At 35.8% G+C, this 24,750-nt stretch overlaps 2 pseudogenes; both read right to left on the bottom strand.

The window, feature by feature from the left end:
- Positions 1-24,750, bottom strand: part of LOC127671603 (zinc finger protein 431-like) — a 91,634-nt pseudogene that overhangs the window by 23,188 nt on the left and 43,696 nt on the right.
- LOC127672080 (vomeronasal type-2 receptor 116-like) lies at positions 11,604-24,455 on the bottom strand (annotated as a pseudogene).

Here is a 24,750-nt window from a genome sequence, read left to right as displayed (position 1 = left end):
CTATACAACTTTTGTTGTTTTCCTGTTACCTTTGTCGGAGACAGACAATTATATCTATTATTTATGGTCTAGGGAAAAGAGTTCTCATAGCTTATATTGCCCTTTTCGAGTCTTCATGGGTTTCTGTGGCCTGGATGTGTTGTTAAACCTAATCCATCCCTTTACCTGATTATTTTATCTATGGAATTTTACAAGCTCTTAATCTATATTTATGTTCTTTGTAAAAGTATATGTCTATATATTAATCTACACACACATGTATTCAAGTGGATATATATATATATATATATATATATATATACACACACACACAAACATACATATATATACATGAACGCATATATATCCATTATATATAATGAAACTCCTGTTAGGACCTTTGCAGAGGCTGGAGGTTGGAGTGAATTGAAGTCTCTATGGAGACACTCATTTTCTTGAAGCCTACACCTCACATGTAAATGGGATGTTCATTATCCTTTCTTTCTGAAGGCTCTTGGGATAGGACTGATCCTAAGGCATTGTACATTCTATCCAAATACTCTACCAGTGAGTGGCAGGTCTAGAATATCATTCTTCATCTACAAAATTACAGGGTAGATTGAATGAAAGCATTTAGCTTGAAATGTGACCATCCATAGATTGGCCATCATAGAGGATGGCTGAAAGAATGCTCTCAAGATTGGTGATGTTTAGCTACCTGATAGAGAAATTACACTCCACTATGTGTAATAAGGACATTTCAGTCTGGGAAAGTGTAATATAAAAATATTCTATACCTGTACATGTGCCAGTAGAAGATACCAGGTTAATCTGTATATCTAGGATCATTATTCAAAGCAATCACACATTATGCTGAGGACCCACTCTTGAATAAGTCAAAGCCAGACCCAGGCTCCTTCCAGGTACTAGTATGGACATGAAGACCTACTCAATATGGTAGTTCCTTGATAGTGTGTCTTAAACAGAGTATTACAAAGTTTCTAGTATGCACTTTCTTTTTCAGGGTCAGCTCAAAAAGATAAGGTGACTTAAGGCATAGAGATACAAATCTGTCAAGATTCTCTGGATATTGATCTTTGAAAAGCCACAGTTTGCCAGGAACTGTCTGGGGTCCATTAGTTCACTACCTCCACATTTAACTCTCTGGTTTATATCCAGTCTCAGTAAGTCAGTGACACCCCATAAATCATAAATCATTTGTCAAGGAACAGACTTAGCTTGGAGAGAGATTCTAAGGAAGAGGTGTCTGATAGTAGAAAAACAAAAGCCTAGAATGGTGGGTGCAAGATGGTGGCCAATGTTCATCTCAGGAAAGCTTTACCACCTTCTTTCTCTTTCTTCTATTGTCTTTCGTTCTGATCAGTTTTCACTGAAGATTTCCAGTCAGCTCCTGTTCTCTCTAGGTGTTGCCTGTGACAGTTCTCCAAGTAGTTCTCTCTTGCTATTCTGAAAACCTTCTCTTAAAAGTTTTTCTCTTGCATCTCATAAGCCCAGTCACTTATTTTACATATAAATCCAGTTAATTACTCCTGCTCTCTTTTTGGTTTTCATATAAATAGGCATTATGTGAACCTAGCACTTTGCTTCTTTTTTTTTATTGTATACTTTTTTCGTTTTTTTGTTTCTTTATTTTTGTTTTTGTTTTTTTCGACACAGGGTTACTCTGTATAGCCTTGGCTATCCTGGAACTCACTCTGTAGAGCAGGCTGGCCACGAACTCAGAAATCCTCCTGCGTCTGCCTCCCAAGTGCTGGGATTAAAGGCGTGAGCACCACTGCCTGGCAGCACTATGCTTCTTAAGGGACAAAAATCACATATTTCCCTTTAAGTTTGCAAAATAAATTAGAGATACACTTTCTTCTGTCAAGCACAATGGATAACCAAGCTGTGGGTACCCTTTCTAGAAACAACTTCTAGAACACCTGGGACTACCCTTGCCCTGTGCCACGCTGATCTTGAACTCAGTTATCTGACTGCCTTGTTAAGAAAAAATTCCTAAATCTCTTTATTTCTTTTCTTACTACAATTCTGAAAAGTTGCTACACAGTTCAGTTGCTTTTGTTACTTTAGTTTCATAAAGCCTCTTATGCAATTCACATTGCATCCTTATATTTTCACATAGTTGAGAAATTATCTATTTTCCAAGTCATATTTTTAAAGAACTTTGCATAGCCTAAATGGCTGTTCAGAATATGCCTGCCTTTAACATTTGCTGAGAAATTAGCCATGCCTTGATTCTGGACTCTAGTTAGCTATAAGTATCATGGAGTCATTAACATTATCAAGGACATTCATCAAAGGAGGAATGTAAAATATGTACATTATTGTATAAAGGAGATGTATACCCACATCATCTATCAACACTCCTGGAGGCCATGCCTGCTGTTTCTATCCCAAAGGCAATAACCATTTCATTCTCTATCAAAGAAGGCCTGCCAGTCAAACATTCATAGCCCTCCTGTAAGTAGTCAGTTGTCTGATAGAAGATATACTTCCTCAATATACTCTGAGACCTTCTTTGTCCAAAGAGACTCTTTAACTGTACCTGTAAGTATCCAGGTTTGGACAGACATGCTATCTCCCAGAATCCTTTGGGCTAGTCTGTAGATCCATACACTGAGGTACATTGGAGCTTCCTCCCAACATTCTTTAGATAAAGATATTTTCTTGTTTTCAAGAAGTATTCATTATAATGCCCCAGTGTGGAAGAGGATAATATCAATTCTCTATTTTATATATGTGCTTATCTGGATGACCTCCTCAAAACTGATTCCAAAGTATGTGATGATAGGCCATGATTTTGAGCCCACAGAGACCATTGGGAGAAACAAAGCCCTGTATAAATGTGTGGTGTCCTAAGACAGTTAGCATGTATACCTTACTTACCTATACCTTCACATCTGCAGAGGTACCTCCATGAAAACAGGAATAGTACAGTACAATCAAAGCAAAACAAGTGCTGGAAGACAAAGGCCAAGTGCAGAATCAGGAGTAATTGCTCATAAGTTAAGAATATTTGTTGTTCTCTGGGAGGACATATATGGTGTTTAACAAGGACCACCTGATAAGAGAGGATCAGATAACCTATTTAGAGAGCTGAGTGAACTGATTGCAGGATGACCATAGTCAAACGGTAGGCCTAAAAACAAAGAAATAAAACAAAAATAAAAAACAAAAGAAACTTTCGTTCATATAAGATAAATATAAAAATAAACATAACCAGCAACACAAACATCAAAATAATCACATCAAAAACATGATCAAGGAAAATATATATAAAAAGTTCTTTCCTTACATGATGTGGAAGGTCATTATCTCTGTTGTGTGATTATCATTGATGCTATATTACAAGAAAAAATTAGCAAATAGTTTTGCATTTTGGATTTCTTTTATACTGCCTTGTGAATGTTTATTTTTCTTTAGTATCTGAAGAGAAAGGTGACTTTACTTCTAATAAATGGGTCCACAGTGGAGTAAAGAATACGGGTTACACAGTAATATGTTTAAGGGGTAACAATAAACATGACAGTATGACTATAGTTTGGTACAAATTGCATCATAAAGTGTGTACCCATGGAGTAAGCCACATAATCCACACAATAAACACAACCCGTTAAGTAGCCCTTGCTGGCTGAGAATTCACTATGTAGCCCTGGCCACCCAGAATTTACAAAGAATATTTTCCTGCACATTCTGAAGTTTCAGGGGTATGAAAACACACATAAATAACCAAGATTGTCTTAAAGGTGAAGAATTCTCCCCCTCTTACTATGAGGGTGTTCCTCCATCCAACCCACTCCTACCTCCCTTCCCTCAATCGCCCTATACTGAGGCATTTTTCGAGCCTTCCTAGGACCAAGGATCTGACCTCCCATTGATGCCTGGCAAGGCAATCCTCTGTTACAAATATAGATGGAGCTGTGTGCACTCCTTGATTGATGGCTTAGTCCCTGGAAGCTCTGGTGGGTATGGTTGGTTTATAATGTTGTTATTTCTATGAGGTTGCAAACCCCTTCAGGTCCTTCAGTCCTTTCTCTAACTCCTCCTTTGGGGATCCCGTGCTCAGTTCAATGGTTGGCTGAGAGAATCTGCCTCTGTATTTGAAAGGCTGTGCCAGAGACTCTCAGGAGACAGCCTTTTCAGGTTCCTTTCAGCAAGCATTTCTTGGCATCTACAATAGTGCTGGGGTTTGGTGAATTTACATGGCTTGAATCCCCAGGTGGGACAGTCTCTGGATGACCTTTCTTCCATCTCTGCTCCACACTTTATCTCCATATTTACTCCTGTGATTAACTTGTTCCCCTTCTCAAAAGAGACAAAGCACCCACACTTTGTTCTTCCTTCTAAAGTTTCATGTGGTCTGTCAACTGCATCTTGGGTATTCTGAGCTTTTGGGTTAATATCCACTCACCAGCAAGTGCATACCATGTGTGTTCTTTTGTGATTGGTTTACCTCCACAACAAAAGAACTTCTGGGGGGAATCACCAACCCTAATGTCAAACTCTACGATATAACAATAGTGTTCAAAACTGTATGGTATTGGTCCAGAGACAGGCAGCAAGATCGGTGGAATAGAATTGTAGACCCTGAAATGAACCCACAGCTCTATGCTTACTTGATATTAGACAAAGGAACTAAAACCATCCAGTGGATAAAAAAAAGCATTTTTAACAAATGGTGCTGGATCAACTGGAGGTCAGCATGTAGAAAAATGGAAATTGACCCATTGAACAAAGCTCAAGTTCAAGTGGATCAAGGACCTCCACATAATATCAGAAATTGCAACTTTTGTTTTGGTTTTTTTGGAGACAGTTTCTCTATATAGCCCTGTCTGTCCTGGAACTCACTCTGTAGAGCAGACTGGCCTCGAACTCAGAAATTCGCCTCCCAGAGTGCTGTAATTACAGGAATGTGGCACCACTACCCGGCTTTAAATTACAACTTTTAACACAACTGTGCATCCCCTTGCTCTGTTCAGGGCTTATCTTGAACTCAGTAATCTGACTGCCTTTTTTTTTTTATTCTGCAAGTCATATTTATATACTTAAATGCTTATATACATAATGACAATATGTATTAAAAGAAAAAAAGACATCAATTTGAGAGGGAACAAATGAATGAGTGACATGGGGAAGACTTGAGGGGATATGAGAGGATGTGGAGGGACAAATGGAAAGGGAAATTAATATAATTACATTTTAATTAAAATTTTAAATGGAAAAAAGAATAATTTTTGAAAACCCTGATTGTCTTCTGTGTGTTATGCCAATTTTATATTAAAGCAGAATAATAAAAGAGAAACTCCAGGACATGTTCCTGCTAACAGGACAGCAAGTACAGTATTTTCTGGCAGCTTTTTGGAGAACATATCGCTAATCCTTTGATGTAGTGGCAAAGGAAGACTTCCTCAAAGAAATGAGGTAGAGCATATAGAAAAGATGATCCCGAAACACAAAGGCGCACATAGAGACTCAAGTCTGAGAAGCTACAACACTGCCTTTTTAAGAAAAAAAATACCTAAATTTTTAAGAAAAAAAAACCTAAATTTCTTTATTTCTATTCTTACTATGATTCTGATAGGTTGGCACACAGTACAGATACTTTTGATATTTTAGCTTCCTGAAACCTTTAATACAATTCATATTGTGTCCTTTTATTTCGCATAGTTGAGAAATTATCTATTTTCAAATTTTTAAAGAATTTTCCATAGCCTAAATGGCTGTCCAGAACACCACAGCCTTTACCATTTGCTGAGAAATTAGCCCATCCTTGCCTCTGGACTCTTGCTAGTGCTGATCATCATAGAGTTATTTACATTAACAAGAAGGACATTCCTCAAAGGAGGAATGTAAATTATGTACATTATTATATAAAGAAGATTATACACACATCAACTATCAACACTCCTGGATGCCTATGACTGCTGGTTCAATCCCAAAGGCAGAAACCATGTTATTCTGTCTCTAACAAGGCTTGCCAGTCAAACCCCTATAACCCTCCTTGTAAGTAGTCAGTTGTAAGCTAGAACATATACTTCCTCAGCGTACTCTGAGACCTTCCTTGGCAAAAGGGCCTCTATAACTAGCCCTCCAATTTTCCAGGCTTGGACAGACATGCTTTCCTGCAGAAAACTGTAGTCTGGATTGTAGATCCATACACTGTGGCTACATTGGAGCTTCCTTCCTACATTTTTTAAATAAATATTTTTTCTTGTATTCAAGAATTATTCATTATAATACTCCAGCCTCAAGGACGGTGTTATTAATTCTGAACTTTATAGATGTGCATAATCTATATTGTCATTCTAAAGTACAGGTGAGCAATCCCCTCCAAAACTTATGCTAAATAAATGATGCTGGGCCATGATTTTGAACCTACAGAGATCATTGGGGACAATATAACCCTGCATAAATATGTGGTATCATAAGATAATTAGGATGTATACATCACTTACCTGTACCTTCACATCTGAAGAGGTATTTCCATTTAAGTGGGGATGATATATTTCAATTAGAGCAGCACAAGTGCTGAAGACCAAGGCCTAGTGCAGAATTTGGAGTAATCACTTATAAGAGTATTTGTTGTCCTCTGGGAGGACATATGTGATGTTTAACAAGGACCACCTGATAATAGAGGATCTGATAACCCCTTTTGGCAGCTGAGGGAACTGATTGCAAGACGGCCATAGCCAAATGGTAGGGATAAAAAAATTAAGTAAAAAAGAACCATTCTTTCATATAAAATAAATTTAAAAATATACATGAACAACAACACAAACAGAAAAAGAATCTCATCAAGACCACCATCTATAAAAAGTTCTTTTCTTGCATGACTGAGAAATCATTATCTCTGTTGTGTTGTTATCACTGATGCTGTATTACAAAAATAATTTTGCAAAATGATGTGCATTTCTGGAATTTTTTATACTCTCTTGTGAATATTTTTATTTCCTTGGTATCTGAAGAGTAAGGTGACTGTATTTCTAATATATGAGTCCACAGTGCGAATAATGAATGTGGGTTAGAGATTACATGTTTTAGGGGTAACAATTAACATAGCAATATGGATATAGTTTGATAGGGATTGCATCATAAAGTGTGTATCCATGGAGTAAGCCATGTCATCCACACAATAGACACAACCCTCTGAGTAGCCCTAGCTGGCATATAATTCAATGTATAGCCCTGTGTGCCTATAATTTACAAGCAATCCTCTTTTTCTGTAGGTTCTGAAGTTACTGGAGTATGACAGCACAGCTGAATAACTAAGATGGCCTTGAGGGTGAAGAATTAGAAAGAAAATATCTATTCATAATAATAAGTTTTTTAAAGTGTTTGGGTTTATTTCCTTTTTTACTGGATGTTTTATTTATTTATATTTCAAATGTTAATCCCTTTCCTGGTTTCCTCCTCTCAGAAGCCCCCTAGCCCATCATCCCTCCCCCTGATTCTATGAGGGTGTTCCTACACCCACCACACTTCCACCTCCCTACTTCAATTCCCCTACACTGGGGTATCTATCAAGCCTTCATAGGACCAAGGACCTCTCCTCTCATTGGTGCCTGACAAGGCAATCCTCTGCTACATATGCAGCCATGTGTACTCTTTCCTTGACAACTTAGTCCCTGGAAGCTATGGTTGGTTGATGTTGTTGTTCTTCCTATGAGGTTGCAAATCATTTTAGCTCCTTCTGTCCTTTTTCTAACACCACCATTAGGGACCTCATGTGCAGATGAATGGTCAGCTGAGTGTGTCTGCCTCTGTATTTGAAAGGCTCTGACAGGGCCTCTTAGGAGACAGACATATCAGGATCCTTTCAGCAAGCATTTCTTGGCATCATCAATAATCCCGGGGTGATTGTATATGAGATGAATCCACATGTGGGACCACATCTGGGTGACCTTTCCTTCAGTCTCTTCTCTAACTTTATCTCTGTATTTCGTCCTATGAGAATCTTGTCTCCTTCTCAAAAGAACCAAAGAATCCACACTTTGATCTCCCTTCTCCTTGAGCCTCATGTTGTTTGTCAATTGTATCATAGGTATTCTAAACATTTGGGCTAATACCCACTTATACACTGAAACAAAAAGAAGAGAAAGTGGGGAAGAACCTGAAACACATGGTAATAGGGGAAATTTTCCAGAACAGAACACCAATAGATTATGCTCAAAAATCAAAAATTGACAAATGGCACCTCATAAAATCACAAAGATTCTGTAAGGCAAAAGACACTGTCAATAGGACAAAATGGCAACCTACAGATTGGGAAGAGTTCTTTACTAATCCCACATTTTATAGAGGGTTAATATCATATATATACAAAGAACTCAAGCAGTTAGACTCCTGAAAACCAAATAGCCCTTTTAAAAATGGGGTACAGAGCTAAACAAAGAATTCTCAACTGAGGAATACTGGATGGTTGAGAACCACCTAAAGTTCAACATCCTTAATCATCAGGGAAATATAAATCAAAACAGCCATGAGATTCCACCTCATACCAGTCATAATGGTCAAGATCAAAAAATCAGAGGACAGCAGATGCTGGAGAGGGTGTGGACAAAAAGGAACACTCCTCCATTGTTGGTGGGATGGAAAACTGGTAAAACCACTCTGGAAATCAGTTTGGTGGTTCCTCATAAAATTGTACATAGTATTACCTGATGACACAGCTACACCACTCCTCACCATATACAGATGATTCTCCAGGATGTAATAAGGACACATGCTCCATTATGTTCCAAGCAGCCTTATTTATAATAGCAAGACAGTACAGATAAAGAAAATGTGCTACATTTACACAACGTACTACTACTCAGATATTAAAAGCAATGAATTCATGAAATTCTTAGGCAAATGGAAGTAGCTAGAAACTATCATCCTGGGTGAGGTAGCCCAATCACAAAAGAACACACATGGTATGCAACTACAAATAAGTGGGTATTAGCCCAAAAGCTTTGAATACCCAAGATGCAATTCACAGACCACAAGAAGCTCAAGAAGAAGGAAGACCAAAGTATGAATACTTTGATCCTTATTGAAAAGTGGATCAAAATACCCATGTCTTACAGCCAACCAATAGAATGAACTTAGGTTCCCCAATGGAGCAGCTGGAGAAAGGACGAAAGGAGCTGAAGAGATTTGCAGCCCTACAGGAGGAACAATAATATGTGCCAACAAGTAATCCCAGAGCTCCCAGGGAATAAATCTCCACCCAAAGAGTGCACATGGAGGGACCCTTGGCTCCAGCTACCTATGTAGAAGAAGAAGCCCATTTAAGATATTGAGAGGAGAGGCTTCTGGTCCTGTGAAGGCTCAATTCCCCACAATAGGGGAATGCAAATCAGTTAATTTGGGGAGAGGTTTTATCAGGGGGAGGATGGTGTAATAGGGGGTTTTCAGAGGGGTAACTTACTCAGAAAAGGGATACTATTTGGCATGTAAATAAAGCAAAGATTTAAAAAAAAAAGAAAAATTTGACAGCAAATCCCATGGTGATTACCCAGCAGCCTTTTCTAGCACAGTGCTGGCTTATGCTAGAATCTCAGCAGACATATTTTGAATAAATGAAAATTTCACGAAAGTACTACTGGACTCAGAAACACACCACTCAGCTGCTCTCTGTCTGCAAGGTGACTTTAACATAACGTATTCGCAACAGGGCAATTCTTCTTAGTCACATATACTAGGTCAACTTAATTGCTCTTAAGGTGAGACTTGTATAAAAGTCTGTGTCTGCAGGAACAATGCAATCACACGACCCCATTCCAATCTTAGTTTGTGTTTTCATCAGCTCTATTGATCCACAGACTAATCAGTTTGTATTCTATATTATATATACATGACTTTAGGTTTTTGGTTTTTTTCCTAATATTTCAATGAAATAGAAAGGCCCAGATTTTAAAAATATGTCATAAATTAATAGTTCAGAACTGCCTTTTATACAGAGATGGTGATGACTACAAATAACTCTGACTGGTTTTAGCATCGACAACAGCCCTTTCCTCCCTATTTGTTGTGCAACAGGTATGTGGTTTGCTGAAGAAGGCTTTGCAAAAACACCAAGCCTTATTGTTCCTTGTATGAGTTACTCACATCCCTCAGTCTAGAACAATTGGATCTTAAATAATGGAAGACACTGCTGGGAGCTTTGAGATGAATAGGATTAAGTTCTAGCTTCCATGTGACTGCATCTGCAGGAGGGGTTTGAGAGGTAGGAAGGCTAAAATAAAGGAAAAGTGGAAAAAGTCATGCCTATAGACCTATAGACCAATAGAAGAACACGACCTATAGACCAATCAATGGACACCACTGAATAACATAAACAACACAGAGGTTGCCAAAAGGATGCAGTGTCTATTTTGGTTCATTATCTGTGATGGTTGATTGGCTCTATTAGAGAAATGTCAGGATCCTTGCTATTGGATATTTTATGTATTTACATTTCAAATGTTATGCCTCTTTCTAATTTCTCCACAGAAACTCTGTATCCCACCCTTGCTCCTTTTTCAATGAGGGTGCATGCCCCCACACACCCACTCCTGCCACCTTGCCCTGGCATTCTCCTACACTGGGGCATTGAGCTTGGGACCAAGGGCCTCTTCTCCCATTGATGTCCAAGGATTTTCTCTGCTACATATAATGCCAGAGCCACCCTTAATGTGGTAAAGGTCTTGTGGAGGACATTTCCATTAGTGATTTTTCTCAATGAAACACTTTCATTTCATAATGAAATTGTGTCTTTTTACATAAATTTACAGAGCACAACTGAACCCCATTGGACCTTTCTTAAAATATTCCGTTCCTTTTAGATTAATTGATATTCTTAAGAAATTTCTAGTACATTTAAAAGCTACTCCAAAGTCCAGTGCTTCTATGCTGTCATATGAAATACTGTCCATGTGCTTCACACTCTGCTAAAATTTTCTCTTGTTTCTCTTTTCAAATAAGTGCATTTCAATGCATCAGAAATCTATGATATCCCAAATTCTAACAGAGGCATTTTAACATTTAGGTGGGTGATATCTTTGATTCTGTTGCTCTAAGAAAAAAAAACAAAAACAAAACAAAACAAAACAAAGCCAAAACCACACAATGATTAAGAGAAACATTTGAGAAAATTGTTTAATTCTTATGTACCTTGGTCACAGAATACTGAATGTAACCAAGGCATGAAATTGGATGCAAGCACTCCATGAAATCATGTGGAATAATGTGACTTACTGACTTCATGTCTATGTTGTCTGCAGTGCTCTTTCATATAACTCCAAGAAAAACTCACCTAGTGTGGGTACCATCCACTGTCACTATCATCACCTTATATTAATCATTTATTAAGTACATGGCTTACACACAATACCAAAGGTCAACATGATGGTAGCCATTCTTCAATTGAGATTCCTTATCCTCAATTTCTTCAGAACTGTGTATTTATTTATGAACCCATTTCCACCAAACTTTGTTCATTTGTATCACAATGAATAGTACTGTCCTTTATGTAAGTTCTAATTTGTATATCCCTTAAAATTTTTCTATGATTAAGTACTACATTTGTTAAAAGAAAAAATATGTTGAGTATCATCTAACATTTTCCTAATATGAATATTTCAATGAAGCAATTTGTCTTTGCACTTTTGTACAAAATTTGAATCTGATCTAACTAAAATAACATAACACTTTGGGACAAAGATACACCCAAGCAACCCTGCACTAGAAGCCAAGATGGAGAAGACCTCCACAACCACCATGATCTTCCCCCTGGTGCTATGGTAGACAGGGAGGAAGGTGATCCAGACACTGCAGAACACCAGCATGCTGAAAGTTAGAAACTTGGCTTCATTGAATCTGTCAGGAAGGTTCCTAGCCAGAAAAGCCACAATGAAGCTCCCTAGAGCCAAAGGAACCAAAGGATAACATGGAAGGCAATGACTGAGCCTTTGTTGCAAATAATGACAGTCTTCCCATGTTCAGATTGTATATCTCTGTCAATAAAGGGAGGGGATATTACCAACCAGATGCCACAGAGAACAACTTGGATTAGGGTACAAATGGGAATGACCAAGTTAGGTGCCCCTGAAGTCAGGATTCCTCTCATTCTTCTTTCTGGAGTAGTGAGCTTGAAAGCCATGACCACAGTTATTGTTTTGGCCAACACTGTAGAAACAGCCACTGTGAAAAATATTCCAAATGTGGTCTGCTGCAGGATGCAGGTAGCCTGGTTGGGATATCCAATGAAAAGGAAAGTGCAGAGGAAACACAAAATTAGAGAGATAAGCAGGATGTAGCTGAGAATGAGAATTGGCCTTCACAACAGGAGTATCCTTGTACTTCACAAAAGTGGCGAGTACTAGAATTGTGATGACTGAGAAGGACAGAGACATGAAGCCTAGAGCTATCCCCAGTGGATCTTCATAACCCAGAAATGACAAAGCTCTTTGGAGGCAGTGGGTTTGCTCCAAGTTGGCATACTTATCATCTGAACACCTCACACACTGTTCCATATCTGCTGGCAAAAACAATAAACCCTTATAAGATATCATAATTATGTAGTTAATTATTAGGTATTTGTGTTATTCACAGAATGTATCAATAAATATTTTGGTATTGAATATCTAATCCATCCCTTGTTGTTGTAGGGACCACTGACTTAAGATTGATTTCTATTTACCTGTGTTTTGAGATGAAACACAGCAACATGATAAGGAATGGAATGGAAAAACAAATGTATTATACAAAAAGAGAAAGAAAATATCATAAATAACATTTGCATTATCTCAGATTTTTTAATTCGTCAAACCATAAAATCCCTATTCATAGACAAGCGTAGTGTGCATGTGTAGTTACTGATGTCAGTTGATGAAATGCATTATGTACTTTGTTTACTTTTTGGGTGGTGCAATTGACAGTATCTCCTATAGAATTCACAACATACAGTTCCTCATGCAAATACTGTTTGCCTAAAGGAATATTTTCATTCTTGAAGCTCTCTATCTCATAGACATTTGCATGTTCCTCTCATTTTGGTACAATTTCTTTATTCCCCACTATTCATTCCAAGGTATATGGCATGAAGGTAATGAATATTCATAATCATCTCTCTTGACTTAGGTAGGTAGTGACTGATGATAAGCACTATGCCATCTCTTCTTTCTTGAAATCTTCACTCTTGAAATCTTCACTCTTGTTCTTACTGTGACAGGAAATTCTCAATCCCTTAAGCCATCTACCTATTCTTGTTTTGAATTGTCTTGGTTTTTTGAGACAGGGTTTCTCTGTACAGTCCTGGCTTTCCTGGAACTCACTCTGTAGACCAGGCTAGCCTTGTAATCCAGAAAATCCACCTGCCTCTGCTCTCAATGTCCTGGGATTAAAGGCATGTGCCACCACTTTCTGACATTCATCTTACATCTTAAAATATATTTCATAAAACAACAACTGTTACCCTGAGCATCTAGTCTTTGTCAGGAACTTAGAAGGGTAATGGAGGGAAAGATTATGGACTGATCATCTAGTCAAGTTTATTTGGGCAAAAAAAAAAAAAAATCAAAGAAAAATTATGCCTAAAATTCATCCTTAACAATTGGTACAAATGTTTGTCCTCCTAAATGTTTTCTGCATAATATAAAATCAGAAACCAGCATACAGTGAGAGAAATATAATGTTTGTAAAGAGTCTGCAGGTTATTTTCTGGGATCAAAAGAAGCTGATATTATTTAAATGATTAAGTTCTGAAATGAGGAGATTTTAGGATTTCAGTTTCCATTTAGGTCACATAACATTTCTCATTTGGAAGGAGAAGGTATTCAAATTCAGCAATATTTTTCTCCATGCAAGCATGTACCTGTTTCATTGGAAACCTCATTTTCTGGACACTGAACACAATCAAAGCAGCAGTCTGCTGTTTCTTTCTGATGAATTTTCCTAAATCCAGGAGTACATGGCACACTACACAAGGAGGATGGAACCTGAGACAATACATAAATATTATATAATATGTGTGAGAGTGAGCGAGTGTGTGTGTGTGTGTGTGTGTAGTTCATGTATACATCATATGTATAATGACCGATAGATTTATATATGGGACATTAAGAGATAAGGCTGTAAATATTACTCTGTGAACCAGTTTTTCTTAACAATTTCAGACACATTATTATTTTGTATTTCCCTGCAGTACACCGAATGTCATATAATATTTTCTACATCATGCAATATTATATATGTAACTTTTAGGTTGTAGCAATTTTGAAACCATTTACTTCCTAAACTGATATATCCAAAGAGAATGCTTATGTGGCATGTTTTTTTCCTCAGCATTTATAAATAAAAAAATCATAATACTGAGGTTTGTGGAGAAACAATGTAGGGTAAATCAAGAAAAAGTTATTTGATTGATATGAACATTTGATTTATATGAACAAAATATGTTATATAAGACTACCCTAAAATTAATGAAGTTTAAAACAATAACTTGAATTTCTTATCTCTTCCCTCCTTCCCCTGCTTTTATGAGATTCCTGCCTCATCACTCTAGCATACACCTATCCTGGGGCATTAAGCTTGCACAGGAGCAAGGGGTTCCCTTCCCACTGATGTCAGATAAGGCAATCCCGTACAGAAGAGGGCAGACTGGGAAGTAGGAAAACATGTGAAATTTAAGTAAATAAAATTACCAATAACATATACATAAATAAAAAAGTAAACCTTGAATCTAGAAAAAGGTTTCTTTTAAAGAATACATGCTATATTTTATTAGGGCACACACACACACACACACATGTGTGTGTATGTTGTTACAGAATTATAAAAATCCCATGTTATAAATATAGTTTCAAAATTTTCATTATATATATTAATTTAATAAATATATTCCTGTAGTGTGTGGAGAACAGTCATATGGCTGTAACTGAACATGGAATACAGAGGCTTTTTATCTCTATGATGAGATTTACATGGAGTTGAGAGGTACCAGATATTGGTACTTGTAACTGAACATGGTCTTTTGCAAGAGCAGCAATTAGAATTAACCATAGAGATATTATTTCAGTGCCTCATATTTTAAAATGTAGATATCTTGAAAACAACTAAAATTTGTGGTTTACATACCGAAGTTCCTTCTGGGGCCCAAGGCACATCTTCAGATATGTGAAGTTGTTGCATCTGTGGGAAGCTAGGAAATTAGCTTCCTATTTTCACTTTTAATCCAAATCCTTTTGGAAAATTCCAAGTGATGAAAATGTCATAATTTGTACACTGATTTTCCCTATGATTCATGTTCACCCGTTCTCCAACAGAGTTCGTAAATACCCTGGTCTTCAGCAAAGAAGACAACTAAATGAGATCCATCATTAGATACTTACATATGTGTATCACTAAAGGGAAAACAAAATTGAGAATTTACTCTAATTTCCTAATGATTTTCACAAAAGACAGCAGCATTGAAATAATCCTGTGTAATAAAAAACAATATACCTCATTGATAAGTGAAAATTTATATACCTCATATTAATGTTCAATGGTAAAATGTGCAAAATGATTAGCATATAACAAGTAACATGGTGTATGTGAATGTATGTGAGTGTGTGTACTATGGTTTCAAAAATACATTTTTAAAAACGTAGCCATGTATGTGCAAATGAAGGGGAATTCTGAATGTGTGTGAAAATAAAGAATGGCTGCTGGTCTCTCATGTAAAGATAGTGAACATATGAGGTAAACAGAAACTTAATAAAATGTATAGCATTAATCATTTGTGGTTTTGTAAATCATTATTAATTTAAATGAGTAACTATTAGTTACAGCATATGAACTGATTCTTGAGAAATTACTCTTTAGAAAAATATTCCAGTCTAGTCATCACTTAAGGCTTTTATTATAAAATCCTTGGCTCCTTTTTTAACTTTTGAACTCATTTGATGAAATGTTGAGACATGTTTTCACAAAACTCACTGATACCACAAAAATTATTGCTTCCTATTAAATGTTTTCCTTGTGCATGATATTCATCCTTGTGAAAAATAAATTAGCAAGTTTTGCAGTGTAGAAATCTTCACACTGACAGAATACTCTCTAAAAAATATGCATGTTTTTCTCTGGGTCCATTTGAAAGATCATATTGGTATATTAAAGCATAATGAAATGTAAGACACTTAACCTGCTGACAGTCATTAAATATTCCTTTGTATTCTGCTGGTATCTGAGATTCTACTTGTTTAAGAATGAGTTCATGGTAGGTGTGGGCCACAGCGTAAACAGCATTATACAGATTGTAACCTTCTTCACTCAGGTCCATGTAATATTTCTGCATTGCTTTCCATTCCAATGTGTTGTTGAACTTAAAATGTTCCATTTTACTTCTGTTCGTAGAGATTGAACAATTAAAATAATTCCACCCCAGTATAGAATCAGAAATGTTTACTGGGTATTTGTCAGTATCCATAGTTTGCATAAAATTCCTAAATTGAGGCATAGTACCTCTGTGGTGTGCAAAAATGATAGTCCCATGGAACAAATCAAGACTGAAATCCTTTGTATTTGTGATAATATCCCATTGCGAAGTTGTGATCCAGATTCTCTGAGCTCCTAAATATCCCCATCTTCTAAAGTTAACTTCTAAAGTGGAGTTCATTTCACCATAAATGACAACAGCCTTTGCTGAAGATGTCATAATTTGTTTATCATATATTGTAGCCTTTGTCATGTGTATCTGCATGGTTTCTGGGATCACATTCACAAAAGCTAAACAGGTCCCATGCCTTTGCATTTCTTCTCTTAAATCAGAGAGAAACTGAATTCCCTGATCATTATCTGAGATGACCACTCCTATCCAAGTCCATCTAAAATGAAGCATCAAGGAGACCATGCCATGGGACAAATGTGTGTCCTTGGTGGCTATCTGATGGAGATAGGGAAACTGGTCATGGTCACTTAGGTTAGGATTAAATGGTCCAAAGAAAACCTAAAGTGTTTAGAAGAGAGGATGAAACATCCACATGAGGAATATTTTTAATAGACTGTTTGGAATTATATACTAATAATGTTGCTCATCTTTCAGAACTCCTAAAAAGCATAGTATGAATATACTCTATATATCATGTATTATTGCTTTTAAATTCTTAACTATTTCTGACAAGTCTGAATTTCCTAGAACACAGTCTTCCCTGTTTATCTTGTACATATATGATCTGATTATTTAACTGCTTAACATATATACATATATATATATGTATGTGTATATATATACACATATACATACATATATATTGATATGTTCATACAGTGATGCAGTGATATAAAAGTACAGTGATATATATAGTCAGACATATATAGTGATATATATATATAGCTATATATACAGTGTGTGTGTGTGTGTGTCTGAGAGAGAGAGAGAGAGAGAGAGAGAGAGAGAGAGAGAAAGTAGTAGCACACTCCAAAATGTATGCTGTCAAAGTTTTCTTGGTGACACATGTAAATGGAATTTAATGTGGTTGATTCATTCAGTGTCACACATTCTTACCTGTGGTGACCCAGAATGAAATGCCAGTTTGGCAGATGTTTTCCATGATGGCCCAGTAAGGTCTATATCACAAAATTTATATTTTATACAGTTGTAATTAATAAAATAGTTGCCATTGTTTTGTGGTGAATATAGTCTATCCAGAATTCCCAATGTATCTTGAATTAGATCAACAGTGATGGTGAACATCAAAGACATATTGGGTAAAAGATAGGGATTCTCATTGATCTCATCAGTAGCAAAAAACATTACCAGAAAAAACTCGTAAAAACTTGCTGGTATTCTAAAACAAGGCATAGTGATGATTAAGGGAGATATTTGAAACTTACAATTTCATTTGCAGTAAAGTTTGTACTGAGACATGCTAAGTTTCTAAATAAATGTCTTGAAATAAGCCTCATGAATCTTTAGAGCTGAATACAATTTAAGAGTTCATAGACTTAGGGCACTATGATATGATATAAAATTGTGTATTTTTGTAACTTGATAAGTAGTTTTTCTATCTCTGAATGCCATCCTTTAACTACATTGCTGTCCTATTGTATAAGACACTATAAAATAATCTTGGATATGTAATTCAAGGTATACATTTAAAAAAACGTTTTTCTAAACCCCATATAAAATATCCAACATATTCTCCTTATTTTTTATTAAAGATAATTCTATACATCAAACATCTTAATTACATTTTGTATTTTGAGAAGCAAATAATACTTCAAAAAAGAGTTCAACTTCTATATTTCTATAATTTCATACCATGAAAATAGCATTAATGTGTACTCAATAATAACTATCCCTAAGGATCCTTTATCTAATGTTGAGAATGAAATTATTCTAAAACATACATGATATTATTTGGAAATTAAGCACAGGAAAAGATCATAAAATGTAAAAAATTGAACTAATAAGAAATACATTGTCACCTTCTCAAAAATTGACCACATAGTTGCATAGTAGATACAAGGAAAATGAATTAATCCCACGTATCTATGGGACTACTAACTCAGAGTAAGGTTGATACTAAATAACAACAAAAAGAACAGAAAGCTCACATAGACGCAGAAGATGAACAAACTATCTTCTCAATAATAAATTGATCAGAGAAAAGATAAAGAAATGAAAGATTTTTTTAGAATTAAATGTAAATAAAGGCATAGCCTATCCAAATTATGGAACACAATAAAAACAATGCTAAGATAAAATCTCATAGCTCTGAGTACCTCCATAAAGAAAGTAGAGAGATCATACACTATCAACTTTGCATCGCATTTGAAATCTGTAGAGCAAAAAGAGGCAAATATAACCAAAAGGAGAAGACAGCAGGAAATATCAAGCGCAGGGATGTAATCAACCAAGAAGAAATAAAAATAACTATACAAAGAATAAACAAAACTGGGATCTGGCTCTCTGAGAAAATCAACATGATAAATAAATATTTAGTCATACTAACCACAGGGCACCAGGACTGTATCTAAATTTAAAAAATAAGGAATTAAAAGGTAGACATAAGAACAGAAAATAAGAAAATAAAAAAAAAATCTGATTCTACTACAAATGTCTATATTCAACAAAAAATGGGAAAAGTGGATTAAATTAATTAATTTTATAGACAGATATCATGTACCAAAGTAAAATCAGCACCAGGTAAAACACCTAAAGTGTTCCACATTCCCCAAGGAAATAGAAGCAGTCATTAGAATCCTCCCAATCAACAAAAAGCCAAAGGCCAGATGGTTTTATTGCAGAACTCTATTAGACTTTCAAAGATGATCTATTACCAAAACTTTTCATACTATTCCATAAAATAGAAACAGAAGGAGCTAACCAGCACTTTTTATGAAACCACAATTACACTGATACCTAAACCACAAAATTATATAACAAGGTAAGAGATCTAATGACAAATTTCCCCAATGAATACCTATGCAAAATTATGCAATTGATTTCCCACAAACCGAATCTAATAATACTTCAAAACTATTATCCAAAAGGAACAAGTAGGCTTGATAACAGGGATACAGGGATGGATCAATATTTGCATCCATCAAAGTAATTCACAATATAAAAAACTCAAAAAAAAAAAAAAAACCCAAACAACTTGATCATCTTATTAGATGCTGAGAAATCATTTGACAAAATTTAATACCTCTTCATGGTAAAAGGCTTGGAAAAATGAAATATTCAAGGCACATGCCCAAACACAGTAAAAGCAATATACAGCAAATATATCCAACCTCAAATGGAACTTGAAGCAACCCCACTAAAGTCAGCGACTAAACAAGGCTGCCCACGCTCTCCCTCTCTATTCAATATAGTACCTGAATTTCTATCTAGAGCAACTAGACAACCAAAAGAGGTGAAAGGGATAGATATTAGGAAAGTAAAAGCCAACCTATCACTATTTGTAGATTATATGATAATATACTTAAGTGACCTCCAAAAGTCCACCAAAGAACACTTAAAGCTGATAAACAACTTCAGTGAAGTGTCTGGATATAAAATTTATTCAAACAAATCAGTAGCCTTCCTCTACACAGAGTATAAACAGTCTGAGAAAGAAATTAGGGAAGCAACACCCTTCATAATAGTCACAAATAATATATAAAAAAAACTTGGTGTGACTCTGACCAAGCAAGTGAATGATATGTATGACAAGAATTTCAAGTATCAAAAAAGAAATCAAAGAACACCTTAAAAGGTGGAAAGTCTCCCATACTCATGGATTGGCAGGATTAATATAATAAAATTGCCCATCATGGTGAAAGCAATGTAAAAATTTGATGTAATTGCCATCATAAATGCAACTCAATTCATCATAGTGTTAGAAAGAGTAATTTGCAGAGTCATCTGGAATAACAAAAAATCAAGGTTTGAGAAAATTTTTCTTAACAATAAAAACATCTGGGGGGAATCACCATCTGTGACCTCACGTTGTTGTATTACAGAGCAATACTTACAAAATCGGTATGATATTAGTAAAGAGACAGGTATATAGATTAATGGAACAGTACTGAAGTCACAGAAATGAACACATACACCTATGGTCACTTGATCTTTGATAAAGGAGCTAAAATCATCCAGTGAAAAAATTCATCATTTTCAATATATGGTGCTTGTTCAATTGGCTGTCACTATGTTAAATAATGCAAATTGATTTATTCTTATCTCCCTGTACAAAACCCAAGTCAAAGTGGATCAAAGACCTACACATAAAACCAGATGCATAGAATCTAATGGAAGAGAGAATGGGGAAGAGCCTTGAACATGTAGGCACAGGGTCAATTTTTTCTGGACAGAACATCAATAGCTTATGCTCTAAGATCACCAATAGACAAATGGGTCCTCATGAAACTGCAAAGCTTCTGTAAGATAGAGGACACTGATAATAGAACAAAACAGCAGCGTACAGATTTGGAAAAGGTCTTTACCCATCCTACATGAGATAGAGGACCAATATCCAATACATACAAACAACTCAGGAAGATAAACTCCAGAGAACCAAATAACCCTATTAGATTTGGATACAGAGCTAAATTAATAATTCTTAATGAAGGAATATCGAACAGCCAAGAAGCATCTAAAAAATTTCAACACCCTTAGTTATCAGTGAAATGCAAATCAAATCATCCATCAGATTTAACCTCACACCAGTTTGAATGTTTAACATCATAAATTCAGGTGACAGCAGATAGAGCGGAGGATGTGCAGAAAGAGGAACACCCCTCCATTGCTGGTGAGATTGCAAGCTGGTACAACCATTCTAGAAATCACTCTGGTGGTTCCTCTGAAAATTGGACATAGTACTATCTGAGGACACAGCTATACCACTCCAAGGCATACACCTAAAAGAAGCTTCAACATATACCAAGGACACATGATCCACTAAGTTAATAGCAGCCTTATTTATAAAACACAAAGCTGGAGATAAATCAGATGACCCTCAACAGAGGAAAGGATACAGAAAATGATTTACATTTACACAATGGGGTACTACTCATGTATAAAAAACAATGACTTCATGAAAGTCACAGGAAAATTGTTTGAACTAGAAAATTTCATCCTGAGTGAGGTAACCCAGTCACAAAAGTACACACATGATATTCTCTCACTGATAAGTGAGCTCAATAACTCAGAATACCCAAGATACAATGTACAGACCCAATGAAGCTCCAGGAAAAGGAAGACCAAAGTGTGGATGCTTCTTTAGTTCTTTCAAAAAGAGGGAACGAAACACTCATGAGAGGTAAAGTATAGAGCAGATACTGAAGGCCATTCAGAGTCTGCCCAAACTCGGGATCCATTCCACATAGCGTCATCAAACCCAGACACTATTTTGGATACCAAGAAGTGCTTGCTGACTAGAGCCCGGTACAACTGTCTCCTGAGAGGCTTTGCCAGAGCCTGACAAACACAGAGATGAATGCTTAAAGACAACTATTGGACTGAGCATGGGTTCCCGAATGGAAGAGTTAAAGAAAGGACTGAAGGAGTTGAAGGGTTGCAACCCCACAGGAAGAAAAACAACATCAACCAACTAACCCACCCAGAGCTCCCAGAGATGAAACAACCAATGAGTACTCTTGGAAGGAACCATGGCTCTGATTGCATTGAAGCAGAGGATGGCATTTTAGGGCATCAGTGGGAGGAGAGGCCCTTGGTCCTGTGAAACCTTAATACCCCAGTGTAGTGTCAATTAATTGATGTGGCTGTGGATGTTTGTCAGCAGGAATACCTTCATAAAACGGGGGTGGAGGAATGAGATAGGGAGTTTCTGGAAAGGAAACAGGAAAAGGGATAACATTTGAAATGCAAATAAAGAAAATATCCAATAAAAGAACAGGAAAATATATATATATGTTCAAATGCTTTTATGTCATAACACTTGGGATTGTGTATTTTTAAAATGCATATTGTACCTGTGTATGTTGCCTAACAATCATTATGCCTAAAAATGGTTATCTGTGTAACAAGGAAAGAAATTATTTTATCAATAAAAATATGTTACAAACTTTTATACAATAAAATTGAGAAGGTAAATGATATAAAACGTCTAAGTTCACGTACAATGAGAAAAACTATCAACAAGATTTCCATGATGTTTGTAGAACACTATTTTAATATTTTCAAAGATTAATATTCATCATATTGAATTATTATTTTAAAATATATTTCATTTAAATGTTTTATCCATTTCAAACTATACAAGATGATATAATAAACCAGATATCTAGGTTTTAATTCTTTGGGCTCTTTTATGCACTAATTTAATGTTAATTTTTAGTGTGTTTTTACTATGTCAATTTCTTAAAAACCTATCAGATTTCTCTTAAAACCTCAGCATTCCTCATTCTTTGAGATCTTTTAAGTGATGTCTGAGCACAGAGATCTTCTCTCCATAATAAATTTGCTCATCTGTCCCAACACATTAACAGTTCATCTGTTATTATTAGTCACTACCTTTCTTCAGGAGTAAACACACCAAACAAGCTCTTTTGATGAAATTTGCATTTTAATTGAGTGGAGCTAAGTTTCCATTTCTAAACCTGATATGTGTTTTGACACAGTTCATATATTTGTTACTTTAAACCATATTATGGCTTATAAAACTGTCACTAATAAAAATTTCCACTAGTTTTCCAATGAGATGTGGAAAAATTCAGAATACATCAGAAATGAAATTCATACTAACCTAACACAGAAGAAGAATAATGTGAAGCACACTCACTATCAAAGTGTACATTATACTGTGGCTACAAATTGGAAAACATATCCTTTAAATTCCAAAGTCAAGAAAATGTAAGAGTAAGAGATGTGATGAGCCTCAGAGACAGAAAATCACAGAAAATCTTGATTCATGACATAAAGAAGTACCAAGCACATTGATGAGCTAAAAGGTGAGTTATTTAAACACACATTCCCATATTATCTACAGGCACAAATGGCAACATGTCATGCATTGAGAACAGGTTTTCTAAAGAAGAAGTACATTTATTTTCCTAGATTTTCTCTAATGCTATATTTATTCAATAGTTAACAGAAAAATTGACCATCTGATCCTCACAGTAAGCCATATCTGTGTCTGTATATTTGTGTAATTGGACCCAAAGATTATTCCAGTAAGAGAATATGAAGCCTGTCAGTGTTTTCCCACATTGAGCTTCAAATCCAGAATTTCAGGAGGTGCTCATTTAAGGACTATTTTATAAATCAAATGATACATATATTCAAAAGTATTTATTTAATGTTATACTTGTAATCATGTATAGTAAACCAGCACATACACAAATATTTCAATGGATGAATGTATGCCCAACTGTTGGAGACCCAAATTAGATATCCATTTTATGAAGGCATTTAGATGCATTGTCATATAGGAATCACTGTCAGGCAATTGAATATAGGCAGGGATGCAGTCTCTTCATATTGAACTCTTGATAAAGGTAGGAATTGTGAACTCATGGCAGATGAAGAGACATCATTCAATATATGATAGTGACAAAAAGTCAAAAGAGAGAATCAATAATCATTTTCCAGTGTTGTGAACTGGATCCCAATATAGTAAAGCTAAACTAAACAGAGACACAATTGAAACTATTAAAATAGTGATTGGTGTAATAATTAATTTTCAGCAATTTTTAAAGTTACATGGGTTGGAACAGGACAGAACCACACAGTTTGTGTACACATCTAAATATTTCCAATTTATGACATTGATGAAGGAAATAAAGTTAACGACTTACCTAAAATAAATAATATCATTGTACAAATTGTCTTCAATAGGTCCCTCGTGTGTACAAAGGTAGAAACCACAATCATTTCTCAAATCTTCATTATTATCTTCACTATTCTTTATCCTCCAAAAGCAAGTACGTTCTGTCAAACAGCACATGATGAGAGAAAAATTCAGGAGCAAAATTGAAATAGAGGAAGCACACAGCTTCTTCATGTCTCCTTGACTTTTAAATGGAGCAGTTGTGAAATCTGTTTCTTATGCAGACAAGCATTGCACAGACATTTACAACTAAGTGTCTCTTTTAAGGCTACTGCTGTCTGGAGAGCCACTTACTTATATTCACTGTTGTTTCCATTCATCCTATGTCATGCTCCCTGGATACACTGAGTATCTGGACTCAAGCTCTACAACTGAGGTCTGAAAATTTTGATCAAACATTTCTAAAACATGTTTTGGAGATCACGTTCTCCATCCTCAGGTGCCATGATTTCATTCATATTTCTGAAAA

This window comes from Apodemus sylvaticus, chromosome 21 (genome assembly GCF_947179515.1).
Source record: "Apodemus sylvaticus chromosome 21, mApoSyl1.1, whole genome shotgun sequence".
NCBI lineage: Eukaryota > Metazoa > Chordata > Mammalia > Rodentia > Muridae > Apodemus > Apodemus sylvaticus.
This window is presented reverse-complemented; position numbering and strand designations above follow the sequence as displayed.